Source organism: Lonchura striata, chromosome 2 (genome assembly GCF_046129695.1).
Source record: "Lonchura striata isolate bLonStr1 chromosome 2, bLonStr1.mat, whole genome shotgun sequence".
NCBI lineage: Eukaryota > Metazoa > Chordata > Aves > Passeriformes > Estrildidae > Lonchura > Lonchura striata.
In genome coordinates, this window is record NC_134604.1 from 63,291,168 (window position 1) to 63,302,772 (window position 11,605).

The window sequence follows — 11,605 nt, forward strand, 5'->3', positions numbered from 1 at the left end:
CCTGCCTCCCTCCCAGCGCCAAGCTGGGGAGCAGAACAGCCCGGCGAGCGGCTCCGTGACCCGAAGCGATCTGCCGTGTGCTTCCCCTGCGCCGGAGCCAAGGGCGAGGAAGCAGCCACAGCCCACGGAGCTGCTCTTGGGATGGAGCCGAGCATCCGCTGGGAAGGAGCCCCTGAGCACGGCACGGTAAGCCGGCTGCCTGTCACGAATTCCTCTGTTTACTTTGATGAAAATTTCAGCCCTCCTGGTACGGAGATAATCTGCTAAGTATGACCCAAGTCTTGCCAAGACAATGCTTCTTGTGAGGCTAGCAGTGCTACTGGAGAGCTCCTGCTCCTTAGGTGTAATGAACCTGGGGACAGGGCTGCCCGGAACAGATACTCTTTAAGAATGCAACACATAATACCAATTTAATAATTCCTCTTCCTTCCATGAATTAACGGCCTTTTTTTGCAGCTCACATGTACTCTTGCATGGACATATTTTTATTTAAACTGGGCTGTGATTAGGAGCAAGAAAGTTTTTTCACATGTTTACCATGACATGGTTATGAGTCCCACTTTTTCCTACTTTTGGGGGTTTTTTGGTCACAAGAAAGCAAAACTTTAAATAATTACTCTGTTCCCCTGCTTATGGAATTTGATTAGATGCCAGTGTTCCCCTGTTGTGCCATGTAAAGCCACAGAAATGCAGCCTCTGCCCTTCAACTTCCTCTCCCTGACACTTTGCTGCCTTGCTTTCCTTCAAGAGCTGATTGTCCTGTGGTTTTCCCACAGGATGGGTGAGGATGCCAGTTGCCACCCTGCCACGTGTGTAAAGACTCTGCAGAAGTTTTGAAGCAAGGACTTCTGGGGAAGCCTGAGGTGGCTACGGATACAACCACTGCCAGGTCTGCTGCGGCCAGACAGCTGGCCATGAGGGCAGGGACAAGCCACCGAGGGGAGAGGAGCAGAAAGATGGGAACCATCTGTGACCCTCCTCCCATTTTCTAGCCCCAGATGGTGAACTAGCTTCAGGCATGTGGGGCTGTGCAAGATTCTGCTCTTTGAGGAATTAGGATGAGGTAGGGAATGTGGAGGGAAGCCATCAGCCCTGGGAGATAAGGATGCTGAAGCTATCAGGTTGCCAGCAGGGCCCAAGTGCACAATGGTTTCCAGGTTTCCAGGATAATATTTGCTCTGGTTTGGTTTGCTTTTCCAGACACTTTCTTTGCAGATGAGTTCTTTTGGATTTGTGCTGCCAGTCCCCACAAATTTCTCCCTCCCTCCCTCCCTCCTTTCTCTGGAATGAAGCAGGACAAGACCCAGGGCTCCTTTATTTTCCTGCCCACTCCTCTCTTTAACACCTCCTCACTAAATCCACTGGATTTGGTACTTACCTTGTCTCCAGCAGACTGCAAGGGGCAAACCTCTGCTTTCAGCATACCTGGGAGTCATTCAGTGACACCACAGGGATGCAGCTATTGGTGTTCTCTGCAGTGGAGGCTTGTTGTCTCTTAGATATGCCAGGTCATCAGAACACTTTCTGATGATGCCATTTTTGGTAGATGGCCCAAAGAAAAATTGGCTGCTCTCTAGAGTGACAGCTAGATTGCAGCCTGACATGAATGAAAAGCATAGCAAGATGGAACAGATTGTTGCTCCAAGCCTTCTCTGCTGATGTGTTAACTTTGGCAGCATCATTTGGAGAAAAAAGTGAATTAATCTTATTGGAGTTGTGTACAAAAGAGACTGTGGGAAGGAACAGGGGGGAAAAAAAAGGGATGTGTGAATCTATGTTGATTATTTTGAAGCCATAAACAAGTGGCATCAGAAAAGATTTTGACAACCATATGGACTTTCAGAAGTGTGAAATTTTCTGAAAATGATGTGCAATCATGTAAGGGTTGGCATAAAAGAAAAGAAGACAAGATATGGATTGATGAGATGTACAGACAGAGACTGCAATCTGTGATACAGGAGTTAAGATTCTGGGTACATGAAAAAATGTTACCTAGAAAAAAACTTTTAATATAAACTAAATCAAATTAAATTAAGTTACATAAGAGAATGCTCTCAAAGATAATAGAAATAACAGTCAATCCTATTTCTTATTGCTGGTTTTCAGAACTAGACTCTGGGGAACAGCAGTCTCAGGATTGAGCAACAGCTTTCCACTGAAATAATAATTGTTTTTCTGGGAAGCTTCACTGGAGATGCCACATGCAATCTGGATTTTACACAGGGCAAAAACCACAGGTACAAGAGTGCAGGTCCTGCTGAGGGGCTTCAGCTGCTGTGCTGACTGATGTCTGGAACTGCCATGGCAGTGACAGGTGTTCTCCAAGGTGACACTTTTATCCCAGAGCTTGGAAGTCCTGCCTGAGAGGCAAGTGGGATGACAAGAAAGCAGGTTAACAAATTTTGTACCTTTGGTGCAGCACGTTTCCACACAAGCTGTATGTGCATGTGGCAGGGACATCCCCATGGGCCACGTGAGGGTGCGAGATGTGACACACACCAGAGGAGGTAAGTGCTGCTCTGCTGCCCTGGGGAAGCAACTCATCAGATCTGGGCAAGAGCCACCATGCTGTCTGAGATCTTACCTGCTAGGAGAAGAGACACTTGAGAGGGCTGGGCTCTCTCTGGGGACTAAGTTTAAATGCTGGCACTCTGAGCCTTTTTACAAGAGCCTTTTTACAACCTGACTGATGCCTTTCCTCTAAGTTATCATAGTGCACAATAATATGAAATATAAATTGCAGCAAAATACTTTTCAGGTTTGATTTATAAATGGTTCTGATTTGCTTCTGATTTCAGCTTCCCCTGTGGCAGCGTTCCAGGTCCAGATTCAGGTTTGTGTTTCTTGTCTTGTCGCATCACGAGAGAATGGGAAAAGCAGATGGAAGGTGAAAAACTGGGAATGGAAAACAAACCAGCTATGCCATCTTAAAGAAGCAGAAGAAAAGTAGGCTGAACTCTCAGATGAGAAAATATTTTTCTGGGAAAACACACATCAGGGCAAGAGTTAGTTTTTATGTATAAATAGGGGTGTATGATGGGTTTAAATAGATATTAATCTGTTTGCATAATTTGAACATTGAAAAAGTCCAGCATCTCTGCACTGTATATCATGTACACTATCCCATAGTCTGATACTTTGAGTCCTCTTCCCATTCTGCAATATTTCCATTAGACCTCAATCTTTAAGAAGTCAATACACACCCAAAAATGTTCAGACACATCTTAGATTTTTTGATATATGTCTTCTAAGTATACCCTTCCCTTCCTTCCTTTTGCCTTTCACCATACAATCGTTTGTTGTTTGGTGACATTAGCACAGTCACCAGTAAATGTAGTGCCTCATAATCTCTTTCCACCACTGAAGGTGGTACTTGGAGTTAGCCCTAAGAGGTTCCAGCAAGGAAGTGCCACTTAAGAGAATGTGATGAACTGTATAGAGGACCTTTATTTTGCTATTTGAAAAGAAAACTGAGGATACTTTAAGATTCCATGATCTGCATTTTCAGACTTTGGAGTGACAAGCCAAAAGAAAAGCATATCAAGACCCCTCCCCCCCCCATTATTCTTTATTTAATGAGGTATGGGGTTTAACTGAGGAATTTAAATGATTGACTGAGAAGTATTTGAAATTCTTGAGGGTCATAAGGATCAAGGCAAATGGATCAATCAAAAATAATTACTTTTGACACTGTGACAACAGCTAGCGCTTTCTTTTTTCCCTCAATCTATGAATATTTTTTCTCTTCTTGAAATGCTGAAGTAAAGAGTCTTATTTTCCAACGAACTGCAACATTAAATGTCTCCATATTTGAAAAAAGCACTTAAAGAGGCTATAGCTGTTTTAAAAATTTCTTAATTCAGAATCCATTCATTCATTCATTCATTAACTGGTCCTTTGACACTTTTTCCTAATTAATAGAGTTGTTATGAGACCAAGCAGCAACAAATAGACATTAAGCATGGAGGGGAAAAAGCACTGAGAAATAAATGTTTTACATTTAATTACAACCGTCATGCAGAGATCATATGTGCTGTGCCACATCTCAAGAAGAATCAGTGCGTTGTTGTGCCTTTGAAGAAGCAATCTTCACCAGATCAATTATCTTTTTAACACTTTTTCTTTTCTATTGTCATAATGTAGTGTGTGTGTGAAACAAGATAGTTTAACAGTTTAATTTTGTTTTATTCCAGAAAACAGATATACTGTTTCCAAACATACAACCTCGGGGGCTGGGAATATGACAGTGCTGGGAGTCCCAACGTGAAAAGCAACTCTGGACAAAAGTGCACAGAGAACAACTCTAGATGAAAGATCAGCAGCCATCCTGTAGTGAATGGCACATGCCTCCTGTGTGGCTTCACACAAGACCCCCAGCCATAGCCATGCAGTGTTCCAGTCCCAAGGAAAAATTTGAGAATAACCTTGTGTCACCAAGCATAGCTCTAATATAGTCCCACTTACTATGGAGAAACATAAACAAAACAATCTTATTTTATTAGATGCCTATTCCAGCCGACTTCTGTTTAAAGCAGTGCATTTTTTCTGTAGGAATTGGCTCTGTATTACAGCCCTGAAAGCTCAGCTTGAAGTCAGCTCTCTTTTCCTGCCTGTTTTCAGCTGCGTCAGAAAAAGCTAATGGCTGGGTACCAGGCAAACTGCACACTGATACAAGAGAGTTCAGCTTCCCAAAATTACTGCCTCTCTGGGGAATATTTTAACTCTCTTGATCTCCAAGGACTACCATGCCTCAGAGAGGAATGCATCAGAGTTGAGGGGGAAAAGAGAAGAATTAGCTTGGAAAGCAAACAAACTATCCTGGAAACCAACACTTGTTCATGTGAGTACATGCTTGCCTACTCCCATGGCCTGAGCTGGCTTTTGGCTCTACTCTTTGGAGCAGTCTGAACAAAGGTAAACCCTAAGCAGTGAATCCCACTACACTCAGAGGACTGCAGGTGCCCTGATCACCACTTTAAATAAAGAAATTCCATGTAGCTCCTTTGAGAATTTGCCTTGCGTTAGCCAAGTCAGGATCAGCAAGTTAACTTTTCAGGATTCCATTTCTGGGACATTCTATTCCCCTGACTTTTGGTCTGCTATTTTCTTGTTCTTGACATCTGTATGAACATTTGCAACAATACAGAATAAAAGATTAAATTTTAAAGTTGTTTCCCTGAGCTGTAAGGGTGATCCTGTCAGCCTGCCTTGATCTAATGCATATAAGGCCTGGGTGAGCATCACAAATATGACAACATTTCAAAAGCCATGGTCCTGCAGAGCTGAGGGTCTGTGAAGAGCCTGCAGACAGCCAGTCCTGCTCCATATTTCCCAAAAAAATTTCATTCTACTATCTTGGATCCCTACTCAAGTGCTGGGCCATGCTACTGTTAGAAGGATCAAGAACCAGAGCTGTTAGCACCCAGCATTAACACTGGGTAGGAATTCTCTTGGCTCTGCAGTAAGGTTTCCTGCCACCTCACGTGCCCAGTTTTCTCTATTGCTTTAGCAGAGGATGGACAGAGCCCGGCAGAGTGGAGCACCATCACCTCCCAACACCTGTGACTCAGAGGGGGCAACTGTTCCCATGGGACTGAAACCCCATTTTTAATGGCAAGCACATCTAATATCCCCTTCTAGGAGTGTGTGTGGAGATTCCTCCCTTGGCTGAGGACTCCCCCAAGGCTGAGCAGAATAGATTTGCCAGCAGTTGTTAGTATGGGTGAGTAGCATCAATCTCTACTTGTTTTGCTAGCTTCAATATTGCTGTTTCAATATTCAATAAACAGTGCACTGCACTAGTAGTTATTACTATCTGTACTGTGTAGTAAATCATTCTGATTAAGGTCCTTTAGTCTAATCATTATAATTATCACCATCAATAAAATAAATAATTTATTTTATTTATATAAATATATTCAGTTTTCCTTTCTTAATCTTGCGGTCCAAATTCACGGAAAGATTCAATTACACATATATAATGCTTTAAACAAAAAGTCTGGGGCAAAGACTGGATCCATCTGCACCTAGATTCCTCTCTTAGGAGGAATTTAGAAAGCAAGGGGTTTCTTTATGCACCTCGTAACTCAATGAGAGAATTTCTCTAATACACTTTGTCTGGAGCTTCTGTTCTGCTTGCCGCACCTGCATCAGGAGAGGGCGGAGGCAGCAATCTGGTCTGGGAGGGTGCCACATCAACAAATGCCCTCTCTGAGAATGAAATCTTGATAGAAAGCCATTAAGAAGAAGCCTCCTGATGAGTTCTTTCCCCTTTCCTTGCAGCTGCAGCTTTGCACAGCAGCCTCCCCGCTGCATGTTTGAAGCTGTATCTGCCGTGGCTCGCCCACCCCACGGAGCACAGACCTCCCTCCATGGAGCACATGCACCAGCAGATAATCCAGATCAGTTTACCTCTGCGTACCTGGCAGCACGCTACTGTGCACTGACCAAATATCAGAAGAGTTTGTGGTTAATTAGGATCAGATTAATCCCTGCTGACTGCCTGTCTCTGTGTAAAAAGGGCACTAGAGGTTAGAAAGTATTAAGTACCTTAAATGTCTACTTGCATAATGTAAAAATTTACTGAAGATCCAGACTTTGTGTTTGAAAGTGTTGATGTGAAATAATTTACCCCTAGAGGCATTTAAATGTGCTTCTTATCCTATCAAAGCAAAAGAATCCATTAATAATTTTCCAGGATAAAATGTAATAAATATTTGTCCATGGAAAATAATAAACCTGCAGAACAGTGGAGGCATCTACAAAAAAGTGCCTTAGAGATTCTGAACATTATTTCCAACTCAAAGAACTTAGCCCAGCATATAAAGTATCATTTTTATAGATGCAGTAAAGCTTTTCTATGATACAATTGTGCATAGTTTTCAATTTTATTAGTTCCTATTTATCATAAGAATACAGCAGGTAATAATTAGATAGTTTCAGATATACACCCATCCTATGGTATTCCCCAAGGACCCCAGAGGTCTTCACAGGAAAGACATATTTCCATGTTCTTATATGCTCAAATTACTTAACACATTCGTGACACTAAAATGTAGATTGTATTTGGTTGGGATCCTTTGCTATGTGATTATTGGACATGTCAGAATATAGAGAACTTTTGTACTTTTCTCTTTAAATAAGGAAAGATCCTGAGATTGATTTAAAAACTGAGCTGATAGGAGGACGATTTTTAGAGGCAAGACACATAAATAAAGGATCTGTGGGTCTGTGAGAAGTGTCAACTTTACACACATCTTCACATATCCTGATAGGTCATTGGGCCTTTTTCTTTCTTATTTTTTGTTACTGGCACATTTATATAAGTATTGGGAACACTTATATAATAACAGGATATTAGCTTAATTTGAGGTCATCTGTTCTTGTGACTTACTCCCCATTTACTCCCCAATAAGCTTCTCATTGTGACATCACCCTGGTGGCCTCAGCAGTACCTGTGATGTCACCAAAAGGGATTATAACCTGAAGCTGTGAGGGCAAATCAGCTTCTGGAGAATAAAGGTTTTTTGTTTTGCCCTGCTAGCAGAAGGACATGGAAACACCCACCCACCCTTTCTCCCCTGCCTGTCATGGTGGAACAGGACATTTCACCACACAGGCTGGGAATCCAAGAGTGGGGCTGCCAGAGTAAGAGGGTTTGCTTAGTTTCAGTGAACTTGTGTGCGGTGAAGTTCATGCAGGAAGAAATATGTGCAACCTGTGCAAACACACTTTGTGTGTGAAGCACACAGCCATGCCTCTCTGCCCAGCTTGGGGACACATCACAAGCTGTGGTGGCCTATGCAAAGCCGTGTTCTTCCACGTTATTCACTCCATAAATTCCCATTTCATCTCAACCGTCTTGCCTACTCAACCACATCCCTCTTTCTGAAAACCAGATTTCTTATAAGAAGTCAGCACTGCAACTTCATAAACATCTTTATGTTTTCATCTTCTGTTTGGTTCCCTGTCATTTCAGTCAGACCAGCAGCAGAAACTTCAGCTGGCAATGTGCTCATATGAGGACCTCGTCCTATGTCATTTACTTGGCATCATTCACTTGGCACTGTAAGAGCCTGTGACAGACAGTTAGACAAGCATTTGGGGGTATCAGTTTTTAACTTACTTTGTATTCCATATCAACAGCAAATGCATTTAATTTGTTGGTTTGTGGAGTTGTCTGGGAGGAAAATATGCTGCCACAGCGCTGCTCCCCACTCCTGCTTTGGCTCGCTGGCGTGTCTTGTCTGAGTGTGAAACTCCACTAGGCCCCATGCAGGGTACTGACCCTATCTCAGGAGAATTTTAAGTCTGCAGATGCCAAAAGGGTGACATTTGAGGGCAGAGATGGCATCTCACAGATTCGCAAGTGAAATCTGGACATGCTGATGCATCAGCTCTGAGCCACTGCAGTCAGCTAAGCAGCTGATCTGTGACAGCAGTGCTCACAGGTCAGCTGCGCACAGACAGGCTCTTATCATACATCCAGAGTCCACAGGGAAGAGACTTTACTACTAAGATCTTCATATAACACTGCAGAAAATATATACACAGTGAGATTATCTCTTTGGACCTTATGCATCATTTTCCTGGTGCTCCTTAAGCTGTCTTCCCTATGACACATGCATAGGACAACTATTGCATTACAACAAGGATGTGCAAAATCTTCAGTCTTCCCTCAATCAGATTTCCTTCCTTTTTTCTTTCTATTTTTTTTAATTCAAATAAATTTCATCAATCTGAAAAAATAAGTGGCCTTTAGTCTCATAGTTTCTCATCCCTTTTTAATTTTGTCTATTAAAAAATGCACGATGAGAACAGTCACTGTCAGTTAGAAAACTGCTTGATTTGGGCTCTTACTCAGCCTTCACTTCTGCATGTGGGAACACCTGTCACCTCACCTGTGTTATGGCATTAACCTCATCCAGTGGAAGTGGAACTCCTGTTTGCTTTGCTTCACACCACAGAAAAGCACTGTTCTTCCCACAGCAGAAGACATCACATAACACTTTAGAAACATCTACCCCTTGCAAACTTGAACTTCACCCCTGCACTAATTTCTCACACCACTTATTAACTTACTGCCTGGCTCAGTTTTTGGTTGTTGTCACTAGCTGTCACACAGTCCTCTGTCACCAACCTGTCCTCAAAGTATGCCCTTGGGGCATCTCTCGGGGCAGGAAACACTGATTCCCAGCATGATGCTGTGAAACTGTTATTCCACTTGGAGTATCAGAGATAAAGGAAAATCCATCAAAATGTTACATTCATGTTTTAGATCCACAGGGGCTGAAGAGGACTGGAAACCAAGCGCTGCACAGTCTGGTCATAGCCAGCCTGTGCCACTGCTCCTCTGCTATCCAACCTGCAGCCATGGGCGGGGAGACCACCTCTTCCTGTGGAGCTGCCAAAAACATTGCTGCTAACAGCACTTCTTTCCACCTGGAGCTGGCCAGGAAGGTGTGAGGGAAGCGTTCTGGGGGCTCCAGCAGAACGGAGTTCCATTGTAGGATTCTGCACTGTTTGACCTCCCCAGAAGGTCCAGGCTAGAACCAAGCTCATCTGCTCAAACCAAGGCACCTCACTGAGCAGATGGATTTCTCATTTGGAAGCAACCCTCTAAAGTGGTCACCCTTTGAAGAGCCAGATTTTGTCCACCCCAGTGGGAGGCAGAGGCAGTGTTGGTTTTTACATGGCATGGGGATAGCAGTAAACAAATTCACTTGAATTTGCTCATCTGGGTGTTTTGTGGCTCCACAGCCATCTGCCTCCCCACAGAATAAGCTCTGTATGAAGTGATGATGCAGGTTTTTCTTATCCTGAGATTCAGCAGAACCACCCTCCTGACTGAGCAAATGTGCTGGCATCTTGCAGTGCAGGCTTGCTGCTGGAGGAGAGATGTTAGCAGGAAGTGGTTTGAATCCAATTTAATTTCCCTAGGGTTATTCTATGTGTTAAGGAGAAATAGCACACAAAACTCAGATGATGACAGAAGGTTAAGTTCTGTTCTCATTTGGGAAGGGGTAAATGCACAATAGCTCTACTGACATCAGGATGGTGCTAGAGGGGAAGGAAGACTGCAGGAGACTGACCTGACACAGAAAAGCTAACAGTAGAGTTCTAAAGAGGAAAACTTGCTTCTTACTGGTTCTCTTTTCTCCTCCAGCCTTTCCCTGGGCAAAATTCTGTTCCAGATCACTGTGTAAAGTGCATGCAACAGAAGCAGAAACTGGCCAGACTCCAAAGCAGAACAGCTCTCCCTTTCCTCTCAGTAGCCACACCAAACTAGGGCTCAGTTTTCTTAGAACATCAATAAATCAGAGAAAACTACAGTCTCCTGTGAGAAAAAACTGGATGTGGGATAAGGTTTCCAAAGAAGTCTTTCTTCACCCATAGTGCCCATGCAGGCTGTGTTTTTCCCTCTGGTTTCTCACTTCAGTTACCTGTGACTTCTGGCTGCTTCCAGAGCTTATAAGTTCCTGACCTTCCTCCCTGTTTCCACCACCACCATGTAGGCTTGACCCTGAGTCTGTTTTCTACAGTCATGGAGCATCCTCTCTCCCAGAGCAGTCTCCCAGACCACAGTCCCCCAGCAACTCTTCATTTGCTCGAGGACCCAGGTTTGTGCTGATGGTTTGCATTTACAATCCTATACCTGAGAGCAGAATCTGGCCCATGAAGACCTTGGAGATGGAATTCTGGAGGACAGCTCTCTCTGTTTCTTTCCCCCTCACCTTTCTTCTCCACTTCTGCACATTTTTCACACCAGACATTGCAGAGCCACCTGTGATGGCATCTGTCAGTGCTGAGCAGCAGGGGATGCTTCAGCAGTCTGTCCCCTTGCCCACCACCATGGCCACACAGGGGAACACCAAGGGGCTGTGCAGGGACAGCACTGGCACCCTGCAGGCACAGATGTGATCTAATCCATCATGGAATGCAGCCACCACTTATGGCTTCTTTCCAGTGCTTTCCACCAGTTTGGCTCCCTGCGTGGGGAGGTGTTCACGCGTCAGGAAGCTCTTTGCTCTCTTCCTTCTTAAAGAATGGTGGTTTTCTCTGCTTAACAGGGGAACAGAGGTTGGGCTCCCTGTGAAGCTCTCACAGCTGCTCCTGCAGAAGCTCAGAGGAGCTCCACAGAGACACAGTGCTCTGTGCTCCAGGATGCTACCCACACACTCCTGTGCTCTGTTTTCTCCAGACACTCTCGGTTTGTGTCTTTCCTCACTTCCCTCACAGTCAATCAAAGTCATCGCAATGTGAAGAAGCACTTCTCAAAATACAGATGCTACCTCTGCCCCTTCCTGACTTTGAAGCATTATCCTGGGGACCAGTAATTACATACCTTTTTGAATGCATTTTCAGCATCTTAAAAACAAAAATATTGCCAGAAAGTTTATCAGTACTTTCTCAGTACCTTGTGATGCAAAACCAGATTAAGAATCAAAGAAAGCTGTGATGCCTAAACTAGGACACAGGCAAGTATGAAGGCTCTAAAAAAATATCCTTAAAGGAGACAGAAACTCCCTTTCTCCACAGCAGCCCAACTCTAACACTTCTGTATGTCCAAGACCTCTCTATTTCTGACATGGAATTTCTGTAACTG

At 43.8% G+C, this 11,605-nt stretch overlaps 1 long non-coding RNA gene across 3 annotated transcripts; it reads left to right on the plus strand.

Annotated features, from left to right (window-relative positions):
• Positions 1 to 8,779, plus strand: LOC110468568 (uncharacterized). Of its 3 annotated transcripts, none has more exons than XR_004148238.2 (3): positions 1 to 186; positions 777 to 5,722; positions 6,283 to 8,779. It is a non-coding gene; the product is annotated as an uncharacterized LOC110468568 (long non-coding RNA). The 3 variants fall into 3 exon arrangements; XR_002465100.3 differs by lacking the exon at positions 6,283 to 8,779 and having other exon boundaries at positions 777 to 4,840; positions 5,513 to 5,891; XR_013339492.1 differs by lacking the exon at positions 6,283 to 8,779 and having other exon boundaries at positions 777 to 889; positions 2,799 to 5,180.
• Positions 8,780 to 11,605: the final 2,826 nt, after the last annotated feature.